The 13,039-nt window shown below is 40.4% G+C and overlaps 1 pseudogene; it reads right to left on the reverse strand.

Moving 5' to 3' along the window:
- Positions 1 to 319: 319 nt before the first annotated feature.
- Positions 320 to 9,694, reverse strand: LOC148699290 (uncharacterized; annotated as a pseudogene).
- Positions 9,695 to 13,039: the final 3,345 nt, after the last annotated feature.

A 13,039-nucleotide genomic window follows, 5' to 3' on the forward strand; every position in this document is an offset into this window, starting at 1 on the left:
TGAGTCTAGTTTAGTGTTTTATATTGTTTTTACGTTTTTAAGTCAGTTTCCAAGAGATTAACAATCCCTCCTAATCCCCGGTCCAGAACGATCCCTACTTATACTTATACTACAAATCGACAAAAAGAGGGTTTAATTTGTGCGCGTATAAATTCTCGCATCACCTTCTCACCTTTTAGCTACTCGTTCTCCTCGGGCAAACCAACACGGGCGCACTGCAGCTCATCCATTTCCCTCTTCAGACTTTCATTGATTTTCAACACACCTTGGGGTTCCAACACTTAAGGTTCAAGCTTATTGACGATCTTCTGGAAGTGGATCACTGATTATAAGTAGCAATCAACTCTTCATCATTTGCAAATGCAGTAAAATGAAGCTCAGAGATGGCATGCTCAAGATCTTGAATCTGAGGTATGCAATGACCAATCTCCTTCTTTGCACTTTCATACTTAACTTGGATCGCGTCAAGCCTAATCTTCAAGTCAATAATCTCCTGGTGAGTTGTCTCAAGCTGCAAAGAAATGATGGCAGAGATATTAGACCCCTTCAAAGGGACAAGCTTAGACTCCAACTTTTTGATCTTCTCGGTAGATGAATAAGCCTCAGCTGCTGATGTGAAATATATAAGCACACAAATTAACCCTCTTTTTATCAATTGTAGTAAGTATGTAAGTAGGGATCGTTCTAGACCGGGGATTAGGAGGGATTGCAAAATCACTTGAAAACTGACTCAAATACGTAAAAACAAGTTTAAACCACTATACTAGACTCAAAGAATGCAAAACGAAACTTTAAAACACCAAAACAAACCAAAAGACTCAAAACAGCACCAAAACACTCAAAACTGCCTTAAAAACACAATCTGGGTAGTTTTGAACACTAGACACAACTTTGGACGAAAATTGGTTTTAACTTGACCTAAGACACTTAAAAACACAAACTAAAGTGATTTCTAACTACTATGACTCAACAAAGTAAAGGGGGATTGGTTTTGGACGAATTTAAAAACAAAACAAACTTTTTAAATTAGAACAGATTGTAAAAACGAATTTGATGGAATTGAATGGATGGGAAGCTAGCTAAGGGGTTCATCTCCACACATGTTATACTTGTATATAAAACGATTTCCAATTGCTTTTCAATAAACCATGAATTCTCAACGCCCCAGATTAACCGTGAATTGCACTAATTAACCCTCAGATTTTCCTAACGTTATTGAATTGGATGATTGCATACGACAACCCAAAACATTCCCCACAAGTCCCCTACATGATTGCATAATAGAGATACAAGCAAGAATCATTAAGTTCTATGAAAACCATAAACATTGACGAAGCACTTGTTACTATGATTGCATGAAACTTATGCCAAGAATTTACTTAACGCGATTGAGATCATCAACCTTTACTACTTGTGAATATAATTCCATAACGATTAGGTGAATTTCCTTATATCCTAGCATCCAATTTATGCATGATAATTAAGCGTGCACTCTTAACCAACACACACAAATCAATGTAATTCACATAGATAAGTAAATTGAATTCACAACTTATGAAACACAATTAGAAGTAATCAAATCATATCGCAAGCATAAACATGTATTTCGAATCCCCCCCTAGCCAAGGGGGGTTTAGTTCCTCATACGTACAAGACAAAGAGAAGTAAATTTAACCATTGAAATCAAAGGAAAGGAACACCTAAAACTTCCAGCAACTCGAACTTGAATTGCATGAACGTCCAAGCCCTCTTCTCCTCCTCTTTGTTGCGGCACATCCTCTAGGGACAGGTTTAGGGCCTTAGGTGTATGGATGCATGGTTATGGAGGGATGTAGTAGTGTTTAGGAGAAGGGGATGGTGCGGCAAAGCTTAAAACTAAGGAGAAAGGTGTTTGGTGGCTGCGGCAAGGGTGTGGGGAGGGTTGGACGAATTTCTGGAATGAATGAATGTGTATGAGAGGTGGTGCCCTGATCTAGGGTTTAATATGAGTATAAATAGGCACTAAAAACCCTAGGGTAATCAGATATGGACTTGAATTAATTAATGGGAGAGAGTGGGAGTGTGACAGCTAGGGTGAATGATTAAAGGGCTGATATGTGAATGTGGCTGAATTAATTAATGGGAGAGAGTGGGAGTGACAGCTAGGGTGAATGATTAAAGGGTGTGGCTAGGTTGGAAAGGTGTGGAAGATGGCTGGAAAGTGTATGGAATGGTGGAGATGGCTGCGGATTAGGGTGAATGGGTGTTGGGATGCACGGTTTTGGGAGAGAATGGGAGAGAATGGTGAATGGCTTAAGGGCTGATATGTGAATGTGGTTGAATTAAAGAATGGGAGAGAGTGGGAGTGACAGCTCGGGTGAATGATTAAAGGGTGCGGCTAAGTTGGAAAGAAAGGGAATGTCTTTTATTTCTGAATTTAGGCAAGGATTTAGGAATATAAAAGGGTATGTGAGTTATGGCTGAGATTGGTATGAAAAAGGAAGGTGTTTAAGTAGTTAGAATAGGAAACATAGCCCTTCCTTGCACGGCGAGGAAGGGAAACATAAGGGGACACACAGCATGGCTTAAGGTTGCAAGTTTTGTGACCTAGAATAGGTAGGATCCTTTGATATTGATGAAATATGGAATCATTAAGGCTTAGGAAAGATTAAACAAAAATAGGAAACCTTCTTTGACTAGGATTCCTCATTTGATTAGGAATCCTCTTGTGATTAGGAATCCTAACTTCATTAGGTCTTCAATTTCGTCCATTCCTTTTGCTCCAAACATAAGCTATCCATTCCAAGTCCAATTTTGCTCCAAAATGCATCTTTTTGCTTCCTTAGCCATATGAACCGAAAAACACACGAAAATGGCTTAAACTACTAAAACAACTATGAATTAACAATATAAATGCATGAAAACAAGCTAAGTAAGTCGCCTAAATATGCTCCTATCAAATTCCCCCACACTTAGCTTTTGCTAGTCCTCGAGCAAAACAAAACAAAAGAAACCAAAAACAAAACAAAACACAATCTAAACCTTCCAACATGTATCTCAGGGATTTCAAACGAACATGACACAATATAGAATATCATTCCCACAACATTTAGCTTTCTTTACACTTCAACAAACACTTAATCATAGTTACCATTCACTAGTTCGCATTTAATCAATTAAAACACATTTTGAATGTAGTAACATGCCTTAGAGAATTCCCTCAATTCCTCACTAGTTATGCACTCAATTTTCACTCAGATTTTCTGACTACACACCCTACACTAGTTATATGTGAGAGATTGATGTAAACATGAAAGACTAGTACTCACATATGTTATAACAAGGAACGCAATTTCTGGAGTTATTAACATGTATTTGTATATGATCTCATGAACGGAATGCCACTACTTAGACGCGAGAACCAGAGATACCATATGCTCAAACCAATATTAAACTCCACATATTGAAACACATAACAATCAAGATAGAAGTCAAAAGGGTTGTAACGGGGCTAAGGTATTGGCTAAAAGGAAAGGTAGAGGAAACAAACGTTCTTAAAGCAATAGTGAGCAAAGTATTGAATTAGGCACTTAGAATTCCCTTTAGAACGCAAAAGTCAACTTTGATCACCCAAGGGGGAATCACACAAAACTTAGGGCCATATTCAACTTTTTGGACCCTTTCTTCAACCATCAACGCTTGTGAGTTCATTCTCACTTATTTTCACTCCTTTTCTTTCTTTTCTTCTTCTTTTTCTTCTTTTTCACACATTTTTTTTTTCTTCTTTTTTTTCTTTTTCCCGTGCCTCCTTTAAGACTTAGGCGCACACATACACACAAAAATCCATTCCCCCACACTTGTTTTCTGCAATAATGTCACTCAAAAAGAATTCCTTCTAAGTCATGCTCCACTATACTTCAAGAACAAGGGTATGGGAAAGTCCTACTCTAAGCTAGGTAAGGGGTGATGTGGTTAACAAAGAAAATAGGCTGAATAAGGCTCAAAGGGGTTTAATCCTACAATACAAATGACAAGGGTGGATTCGGCTATTCGGCTATGGTGGTGACTACTAAACAACTTCATCTTGTTATTTGTTATGCTAATCAATTTCATGCTTTGAATGAAACGGGTATGAGTTCTAGTATTTGGAACTATAGTGATAAAACGCATTCTAAGTAGTAACCAAGCAAAGAATAATGAGATCATGCAACGACTTTAGAAAACAATAATGCACAGATTTTAACTCTCCAAATAACGTTTAGGCTCAAGTCTCACAGGGATGTAGCGTTTGTTTAAGTTCCTTCCTTCAAGCATGCTACAAAAACTTATTTTTTTTCTTTTGTGATTACATGTGAATTCGTAAACTATAACTACAAACAAGCATAAACCAAAGAGTATATCAAACGTCCATCCATGTTTGTAACTTTCTTTAACCATCATGCAATTAAAAACCAAATCCTCATCATTGCGTTGGAAGGTAACCTACGACACAAACAAACACACAAACACAACTCTTTTTGGGTTTTTCAAACCAATTTTTCAAATTTTTAGGGGATTTTCGGATTTTTAAGTCAACACACACTAAAACACTCTAAATTAGCTTAAAAACACTTAAAAACAGCAAAGAACAACATTGGAAGTTATGGGTGATAAAATCCCACGAATTTGCATCAACAACATTAGTTACCCCCCCCCCCCCCCCACACTTAAATCAAACATTGTCCTCAATGTTTCAAGCATAGACTCACACAAATAACAAACAAACAAACAAACAAAACAACATCTAACAACCTAACATGGCAGAAACAAAATCAACAACAAAGAGAAGAGTTTAGGAACGCAAATCTGGAATTGGAGTGCTTTCTCGGTCTTCCTTTGTTGAATGCATGGGTTGCCTCCCAAGTAGCGCTTGCTTTAACGTCGTACAGCCGGACGAAGACCTCATTCACTCCTTACTAGGGCCCACGACTTCCAAGGGTATGTCATCCACGGCATGCTCCACAAAGGTGTCATAATAGGGCTTCAAACGATGCCCGTTCACCTTGAATTCGTGTCCCGTTTTCAAGCTTTGGATTTGGACTGCACCATGAACAAAAACATTAGTAATAACAAATGGTCCAATCCACTTAGAACGTAACTTACCGGGAAACAAACGTAAACGGGAATTGAACAATAGCACTTTCTGCTCAATTGAGAATGATTTCCCACGGATCATGTTGTCATGGAAAGCTTTGGTCTTTTGCTTGTAAATGCTTGCATTATCGTACGCCTCGTGCCTTATCTCATCAAGCTCATTTAATTGCAATCTCCTTTGACTTCCCGCTTCATCGAGGTTCATGTTAAACTTCTTGATGGCCCAAAGTGCTTTGTGCTCCAATTCAACGAGAAGATGGCACGCCTTGCCATAGACAAGTCGAAAGGGGGACATCCCAATGGGGGTTTTGTACGCCGTACGATACGCCCAAAGTGCATCATCTAACCGTAAGCTCCAATCCTTCCTTGTTGGCCCAACGGTCTTCTCAAGTATTTGCTTGATCTCTCGGTTGGAAACCTCGGCTTGGCCATTCGTTTGAGGATGGTAAGGTGTAGAAACCTTATGGGTGACATGGTATTTCCTCAATAACGCTTCAATGGTCCGATTGCAAAAGTGTGACCCTCCATCACTAATGATCACTCGTGGCATTCCAAACCTTGCAAAAATGTTAGTTCTAATATAATCTGCAACCACTTTAGAATCATTAGTCCGGGTGGCCTTGGCTTCCACCCATTTTGACACATAATCAACCACAAGCAAAATATACATGAAACCATACGATGAAGGGAAGGGACCCATAAAATCAATACCCCAAACATCAAAAATTTCAACATTTAGGATAGAAACCTGCGGCATTTGGTCCCTTGCACTAATACCACCCATTCTTTGGCATTTATCACATGTTAAGCAAAACGTTCTAGCATCCTTAAAAATACTAGGCCAATAAAATCCACATTGTAACACTTTGAGGGCCGTGCGTTGTGTGCCAAAGTGCCCTCCACATGCATATGTGTGACAAAAACTCAAAATTGAATGACATTCAGAATCGTGCACACAACGACGTATAATCTGATCGGGGCAAAATTTCCATAAGTACGGATCATCCCACACATAAAACCGTGCATCATGCCTAAGTTTATCACGTTGGTGCCTAGTGAACTCACTTGGAATACGTTTTGACACCAAAAAATTAACAATATCGGCATACCAAGGTGCACTAACCTTAATGGACATCAATTGTTCATCGGGGAATGTCTCGGCAATGGGTAGGGCTTCTTCATTGTGCACCATTCGGCTTAGGTGGTCAGCCACCACGTTTTCACTTCCCTTCTTGTCCCGAATCTCTATGTCGAACTCTTGAAGTAGCAACATCCATCGAATTAGCCGTGGCTTGGCATCCTTTTTAGTGAGCAAGTACTTCAGAGCTGCATGATCAGTGAAAACAATTACTTTAGTACCAATTAGATATGATTGAAATTTATCTAAAGCAAAGACAACGGCAAGAAGTTCTTTTTCCGTAGTGGAGTAGTTCAATTGTGCATCGTTCAATGTCCGTGAGGCGTAGTAGATGACATGCGGCCTCTTGTCCTTTCTTTGTCCTAAAACTGCTCCTAAAGCATAGTCGGACGCATCACACATGAGCTCGAAAGGTAGGCTCCAATCCGGTGGAACAATGATGGGTGCCGTGGTCAACAACTCCTTAAGTAGGTTGAATGATGCCGTGCACTCCTTGGTGAATTCAAACGTCACGTCTTTTTGTAGGAGACGGCAAAGAGGTTGTGCAACCTTCGAGAAATCCTTGATAAACCTACGATAGAATCCTGCATGGCCAAGAAAAGAACGAACCTCTCTAACCGAAGTTGGAGAGGGTAAGTGACGTACAAGATCTATTTTCGACTTATCAACCTCAATACCGTTTTCAGAGACTATATGACCTAAAACTATGCCTTGTTTAACCATGAAATGGCATTTTTCCCAATTAAGAACAAGGTTAGTTTCAACGCAACGTTTTAAGATTAAACTAAGATTATGCAAGCAACCATCAAAAGAATCACCAAACACGCTAAAATCATCCATAAACACTTCAATGATTTTCTCAACATAATCAGAAAATATGCTCATCATGCATCGTTGAAATGTAGCAGGTGCATTACATAAACCAAAAGGCATGCGACGATATGCAAAAGTACCGAAGGGGCATGTAAAAGTGGTTTTTTCTTGATCTTCGGGTGTTATGACAATTTGATTATAACCAGAATAACCATCAAGAAAACAATAGAAAGCATAACCGGCTAACCTCTCAAGCATTTGGTCGATGAACGGTAATGGGAAGTGGTCCTTCCTTGTTGCGGCGTTTAGCTTCCTATAATTGATGCACACCCTCCAAGTGGTTTGAATGCGTTGAGGAACAAGTTCATTCTCGGCATTTGCAACCACAGTCACTCCAGATTTCTTCGGAACGCTTTGAACGGGTGAGACCCACTTACTATCCGAGATTGGATAGATTACTCCACAATCCAAAAGCTTGATTACCTCATTCTTCACAACTTCCATCATCGGAGGGTTGAGATGGCGTTGAGCCTCTCGGGATGTTTTGGACCCCTCCTCTAGAAGTATGCGATGCATGCATGTAGTAGGGCTAATTCCCTTGATGTCGGCCAAGGTCCATCCAATTGCCGTTTTGTACTCCTTAAGCACTCGCACCAATTTGCTCTCTTCTTGTGCCGTGAGTGAGGATGAAATAATAACGGGCAACGTGTCATCCTCGCCCAAGAAAACGTACTTCAAATGACTAGGCAACGGCTTAAGTTCAAGTGTAGGTGGCTGCACAACTGAGAAGGGAAGCATTTTATTAGCCGAAACTGAACTTAAAATAGGGTCCAAATACTTACCTGATTGTGATGGCAATGACTCGAGGGCAGCCACCATCTCAATGACCTCATCATTAGGGGGCACGGCAAAAGAATGATCATGCATGCCGTAGGTTCCCATGGTTGTGGCTTCAATGTTTTGCTTGTCCATGCCTTGTGCAATGACCAATTCAAGTGCATCGTTGTTCAATTTGTCAAAATAGTCCTGCGACAAAGAGTCAATTACATCAATAGAAAAACATGAATGATTCTCACTAGGGTACTTCATAGAATCAGAAAGATTAAAATTAATAACTTCCCCATCAATTTCCATCGTCAACGTGCCATTATAGACGTCAATCTTCGTCCGAGCAGTTTTCATGAATGGCCTTCCGAGGAGGATGGGCAATGAAGGGGCATGGTCCGATTCATCCATCTCAAGTACGTAGAAGTCCGCCGGGAAGATCAAATGATTAACCTGCACTAACACATCTTCCAAAACTCCCTTTGGATAGGCATTAGATCTATCGGCTAATTGTATGATCACACCATCGTTTTTCAACGCTCCTAGGTTCATAGATGCATAAATTGAATATGGCATGACATTTATAGATGCACCTAGGTCTAACATGGCAGATTCAAACCTAGAATTACCAATAACACACGGAATTGTAAAACTACCCGGATCTTTGCATTTTGGGGGCAGCTTGCGTTGTAAGATGGCTGAGACGTTTTCACCTACTTTGACCACCTCCTTGGTTGAAATCCTCCTCCTATTGGTGCAAAGTTCCTTCAAGAACTTGGCGTACCTCGGGACTTGCTTGATTGCATCCAAAAGGGGGATATTGACTTGAACTTTCCGAAATGTCTCCAAAATGTCCTTTTCCGCTTCTTCTTTCTTTGTTTGCTTAAACCTACTAGGAAAAGGAACATTCGCAGGAAAATCATTAGTAGGAACCGAACTTGACACGTTTTTACCTTTATTAGATGAATTGGACGACTTAGGATCACTTGGAACTTGCGGCACATTTGGTTCCACCTTGGCCGTGAGTGGCCTTTGCTCCTCCTCTTCAATTCTCAACTCGTCTTCCTCGTTGGAACGTGATTTGGATGGTTTGAGGTCAGATCCGACTTGCTTTCCACTTCACAAATGCATAGCTTTTGCAGATTCGAATCCACCTTTCGGATTGACCACCGTTGAGCTAGGCAACCTTCCTTGCTCACGAAATTGCCCCATGAACTCGGCAATTTGTCCCACTTGCTTCTCCAAGTTGTCCACCCTCTTGTCTTGGATTTGCCTCTCTTTGTTTTGAGTTTGGACTTCCTGCGTCAAAGTAGTAAGTAATTGAAAAATCTTATCATTATCACTTGAATTACCTACATTGCTTTGGGCAGGTTGTGCTTGGGCTTGTGGTGGTGCCAACGGCTTTTGATAGAAACCCGGGGGTTGTTGCCTAAATCCGTTTTGTTGTTGACCTTGTTGGGGGTCTCGCCATTTGAAATTCGGATGATCACGCCAACCGGGATTGTAAGTATTAGAAAACGGATCACCACGTGTTTGGTATTGGTTGCCATATCCCACGGCATTGAGTGTCTCCCACCCTCCATTCTCGATCAATTGTGGGCACTTGTCCGTAGGGTGTCCTTGCATGGAGCATACGCCACAAGAAGCTACGGTTTTGACTTTTGGACCTTCCACCACCTGAGAAAGCAACGTAGTAAGGTTAGCCATTTGATTTTGAAGTTCGGTTATGGCACTTACCTCATTGACTTGATGTTGCCGTGGCATGCTCCTTTGTCCAACACCTTCGTATTGTTGAGCGTTCAACGCTCGATTAGCAATCAACATCTTTGCATCCGTAGGGGTCTTGTCCACCAATGCTCCTCCCGCTGAGGCATCTAGCATTTGACGTTCAATAGGTAGAAGTCCCTCGTAAAAGTATTGTAGAAGTAGTTCCTCCTTCATTTGATGCTGTGGACATGAAGCAACAAGAGATTTAAAACGTTCATAATAAGTAGGAAATGATTCACCTTCATCTTGTTGAATTCCACTTATCCTTTTTCGTAGGAGGATGACTCGAGAAGTTGGGAAAAACTTCTCCAAGTAAGCTCGTTTCATGCTCTCCCATGATGTGACAGTTCCGGGAGCCAATTCGTACAACCAATCTTTCGCTTTCTCTTGGAGAGAAAAGGGAAAGGCCTTCATCTTCAAGATGCTCTCATCTACGTTCACCGGAGTCATGCTTGAGCAAACGACTTCAAACTCCTTCAAGTGCTTGTTCGGATCTTCCATGGATAGCCCATGGTACTTCGGAATGTGATGTAACAGGCTTGACTTCAATTCGAACTCGGCAGTCTTGTCTTGAGCCGCCCTTGGGTATTGGATGCACAAGGGTGCGGCATTGGCCAATCCCGAAGCGGAAAGCTCCTTGATTGTTCGGTTGTCCGCTGCCATGTCTACTTCACCCTCTCTTCTTCAAATTCAGAAATGGACTCGGAACTTTCACTTAATTCGCTAGGTTCTGGGTTCTTTCTCTTTCGTCTCAACTCTCGCTCGAAATTGTCGTCAAAGTCCAAGATATGTTCACGAATCGGATGAGAACTCCGAGTCATAAACTAGGACCTAAAACAAGAAACAAAACAAGATTAAGAATCTGGAATAAAATAAAACAAACGAAAATAAAACAATCCAAGGGATCAGCAAAGTTGCTAATCCCCGGCAACGGCGCCAAAATTTTATTGTGAAATATATAAGCACACAAATTAACCCTCTTTTTATCAATTGTAGTAAGTATGTAAGTAGGGATCGTTCTAGACCGGGGATTAGGAGGGATTGCAAAATCACTTGAAAACTGACTCAAATACGTAAAAACAAGTTTAAAACACTATACTAGACTAAAAGAATGCAAAACGAAACTTTAAAACACCAAAACAAACCAAAAGACTCAAAACAGCACCAAAACACTCAAAACTGCCTTAAAAACACAATCTGGGCAGTTTTGAACACTAGACACAACTTTGGACGAAAATTGGTTTTAACTTGACCTAAGACACTTAAAAACACAAACTAAAGTGATTTCTAACTACTATGACTCAACAAAGTAAAGGGGGATTGGTTTTGGACGAATTTAAAAACAAAACAAACTTTTTAAATTAGAACAGATTGTAAAAACGAATTTGATGGAATTGAATGGATGGGAAGCTAGCTAAGGGGTTCATCTCCACACATGTTATACTTGCATATAAAACGATTTCCAATTGTTTTTCAATAAACCATGAATTCTCAACGCCCCAGATTAATCGTGAATTGCACTAATTAACCCTCAGATTTTCCTAACGTTATTGAATTGGATGATTGCATACGACAACCCAAAACATTCCCCACAAGTCCCCTACATGATTGCATAATAGAGATACAAGCAAGAATCATTAAGTTCTATGAAAACCATAAACATTGACGAAGCACTTGTTACTATGATTGCATGAAACTTATGCCAAGAATTTACTTAACGCGATTGAGATCATCAACCTTTACTACTTGTGAATATAATTCCATAACGATTAGGTGAAATTTCCTTATATCCTAGCATCCAATTTATGCATGATAATTAAGCGTGCACTCTTAACCAACACACACAAATCAATGTAATTCACATAGATAAGTAAATTGAATTCACAACTTATGAAACACAATTAGAAGTAATCAAATCATATCGCAAGCATAAACATGTATTTCGAATCCCCCCCTAGCCAAGGGGGGTTGAGTTCCTCATACGTACAAGACAAAGAGAAGTAAATTTAACCATTGAAATCAAAGGAAAGGAACACCTAAAACTTCCAGCAACTCGAACTTGAATTGCATGAACGTCCAAGCCCTCTTCTCCTCCTCTTTGTTGCGGCACATCCTCTAGGGACAGGTTTAGGGCCTTAGGTGTATGGATGCATGGTTATGGAGGGATGTAGTAGTGTTTAGGGGAAGGGGATGGTGCGGCAAAGCTTAAAACTAAGGAGAAAGGTGTTTGGTGGCTGCGGCAAGGGTATGGGGAGGGTTGGACGAATTTCTGGAATGAATGAATGTGTATGAGAGGTGGTGCCCTGATCTAGGGTTTAATATGAGTATATATAGGCACTGAGAGAGTGGGAGTGTGACAGTTAGGGTGAATGATTAAAGGGCTGATATGTGAATGTGGCTAAATTAATTAATGGGAGAGAGTGGGAGTGACAGCTAGGGTGAATGATTAAAGGGTGTGGCTAGGTTGGAAAGGTGTGGAAGATGGCTGGAAAGTGTATGGAATGGTGGAGATGGCTGCGGATTAGGGTGAATGGGTGATGGGATGCACGGTTTTGGGAGAGAATGGGAGAGAATGGTGAATGGCTTAAGGGCTGATATGTGAATGTGGCTGAATTAAAGAATGGGAGAGAGTGGGAGTGACAGCTAGGGTGAATGATTAAAGGGTGCGGCTAGGTTGGAAAGAAAGGGAATGTCTTTTATTTCTGAATTTAGGCAAGGATTTAGGAATATAAAAGGGTATGTGAGTTATGGCTGAGATTGGTATGAAAAAGGAAGGTGTTTAAGTAGTTAGAATAGGAAACAAAGCCCTTCCTTGCACGGCAAGGAAGGGAAACATAAGGGGACACACGGCATGGCTTAAGGTTGCAAGTTTTGTGACCTAGAATAGGTAGGATCCTTTGATATTGATGAAATATGGAATCATTAAGGCTTAGGAAAGATTAAACAAAAATAGGAAACCTTCTTTGACTAGGATTCCTCATTTGATTAGGAATCCTCTTGTGATTAGGAATCCTAACTTCATTAGGTCTTCAATTTCGTCCATTCCTTTTGCTCCAAACATAAGCTATCCATTCCAAGTCCAATTTTGCTCCAAAATGCTCCAAAATGCATCTTTTTGCTTCCTTAGCCATATGAACCTAAAAACACACGAAAATGGCTTAAACTACTAAAACAACTATGAATTAACAATATAAATGCACGAAAACAAGCTAAGTAAGTCGCCTAAATATGCTCCTATCAGCTGCCATAGTTGTTGCCATCTCCCTGGCAACCTTGGTATCCTCTTGGTCAAAGAGCATACCCTTAGTTGTCAGAATCGTTATTTTCTGCATCATGGCAAGTAGAGCAGTCCTCTTATATTGGGTCGTGTGCTTCACAAAGGAA

Source organism: Pyrus communis, chromosome 1, assembly GCF_041283825.1.
Source record: "Pyrus communis isolate YQ-2024b chromosome 1, ASM4128382v1, whole genome shotgun sequence".
NCBI classification, from domain to species: Eukaryota; Viridiplantae; Streptophyta; class Magnoliopsida; order Rosales; family Rosaceae; genus Pyrus; species Pyrus communis.